Genomic DNA, 2,500 nt, shown 5'->3' with positions numbered 1-2,500 from the left:
GTTTCAGGGACGGGAGGATCAAAGACCGGAGTGAGGAGACGACGGACGGGGGATCTTAGTCCGGTGAAGTCCCGGGTTTCTGTTACCAGTGATTAAGACGCTGGGGATGGAACAGGGAAGCAACAATACGTATAACGAAGACGATTAGTGGAGTCTCAAGTCGTTCAAGAATCTCGAGTAATTACATATAAAATTTGCATTGAATATTGTAATTGCGTAGTAATTAATTATCAATAAGACGTTAATTGAATAACATGCGAACACAATTGGTTCACATGAGTGTACAATCACGGGAATCTTGGCGTGGTTCATTGAAATGAGGCGTGAAATGAATGAGCTATTGATTATATTGGCGTTTGAAGAGTGGTGGAGAAATTACCTGAACTTGTACAAATGTGTCAGGAAACGATTACACATTCGCAAACACATATACAGTATATATGTATATATACATATATATATATATACACACACACACGCACATATGTATATATATATATATATATATATATATATATGTATGTATGTATGTATGAGGCGTGTTTTTTAAGTAAGTACCGTTTTGAAATAAAAAGGAAACAAGTAGACTTTTCGTAACAATTTTATTTTTACATGAAAGCCTGTACTATAATCTACTTTTCAACAGAATTAAGGAATCATCTGACCGTGTTTGAGTTTGTTTGTGAGCATTTGGAATGCCTCCTCCGGTTGAGAATGCCGTCGACTGTGAAATACGCGCTGTGATTCGTTTCCTTACTGCTAAAAGCGTGAAAGCGGTTGAAATTCATCGTCAGAATAGTGAAGTGTATGGAGAAAATATTATGAGTGATGGGATGGTGCGGAAATGAGTGAGAGCTTTTAAAGATGGCCGATGAAGTGCAGACTCGAATGCCATGTGCCGAAACTGTTAAAAGAGTCGTACGAAGAAGTAAATTGATTATTTATGAGCGACACATGAAACGCCCCGTCGAAATACCCTAAAAGGCTATTTATTAACATGTATCTGTGAATGAAGATGATAAGTGATAATTACAAAACTCAGTGCGTTTTCTTTCTAATAATTTTTATTATTTCTTTATAATATGCGTCATACTTTAACAATAATTAGATGGTTGAAAATGCTAAGGTTAGGTTGGGTTAGATTAGGTTAGGGTTGGTTAGGTTAAATTAGGTTAGGTTTGGTTGGGTTACGTTGCGTTAGATTAGGTTAGGGTTAGCAGCAATTAGAAAAAATACTAAAGACCCAAAATGGAGAGGAATAATTAGCTTTTATACCAGTGTTACGCGGGTGGAATTCCATAAGCTTGAAATTAAAAAAACTAAACCAAAGATAATGGAAGGAAACAGAAACCTCAAGCAACAGATTAGAGGGAGTAAACAGAAAACTGAATATATTCGCCAGGAAGCAGCCAGAACAAAGAGACAAGTGCCATTTTGTGAGAAAGGTTCTGTAAAGTAAGTTATTCGTAGGACGTTTCCCTCGGCTGACTAAAACCGCCAGGACAAATATATTGTTGAAAATAATATTACCAAACTGAAAATTCAAGAATTTAGGAGATGTCACAAGTATTTACTTTATATGAAAACAATTGAGAGAGAAAAAGCCTGAAACAAATACAGTTTTAAAAGAAAAAATATCACATCTATTCCTAAAGAAAATTCTCTCCAAGCCTACAGTTGAGTACTTCACAAAAGCCCAAAAACAAGTAATTTCCAAAACAAAGAGAGAAATATAACCTGGAATGAGGAAGACATTGTTCCAACGCTCACAGCAAGTGGTGTCACCACTCAGGCTTTTAAGTGAATTAAGGAAACAACAGAAATCATCTTTACTCCTCCATTAGCAGCCCAAGTCTATGAGATAGGAATGTTAATGTAGATCCTGATTTACTGGTCTATGCTTGGTATGGAGCAGTCAGAGATTTGATCATTAATTTGTGGAGAAGAGGTATGCAACACATTAAGGATAACTACAATGACAAGGAATTGTAATGGCAATGAATTGCAAATACAATAGGTTGCATTGACAATGGATTGTAAAAACAAGGAATTGCATTGTTAATGGATTCCAAAGCCGACAAATTGCAATGAAAATGGATTGTAATGGGAAATTATTGCACAAATATATTCTAATGGGAATAGATTGCACAGGTAATGAATTGCAATTGTATTGGATAGCAAAGACTATAAATTGCAAAGAAAATTGATTGCAATGGCATTGACTTTCAAACGCAATGAGTTGCAAAGACGCTAAAAGGAGAACTTCTGTTTAAGTAATGAAATCGGATGCAGAACAATAGGTATACAAATAAATTTATAGAAGCTATTATATGACAGACATCACAGTATTTTACCTGGATGTTTCTCATACTAAGTCATAAACCTTCAAAATGTACTGCATGTATGTATATGTATATATAAATACATACATACATATATGTATATATATATATATATATATATATATATACATATATATATATACATATATGCATATATA

The sequence above is a fragment of the Oratosquilla oratoria genome, chromosome 6 (genome assembly GCF_046742065.1).
Source record: "Oratosquilla oratoria isolate Oo_2021 chromosome 6, ASM4674206v1, whole genome shotgun sequence".
Classification (NCBI taxonomy): domain Eukaryota; kingdom Metazoa; phylum Arthropoda; class Malacostraca; order Stomatopoda; family Squillidae; genus Oratosquilla; species Oratosquilla oratoria.
The sequence above is the reverse complement of the archived record's forward strand: the minus strand, read 5'-3'. Positions refer to the sequence as shown.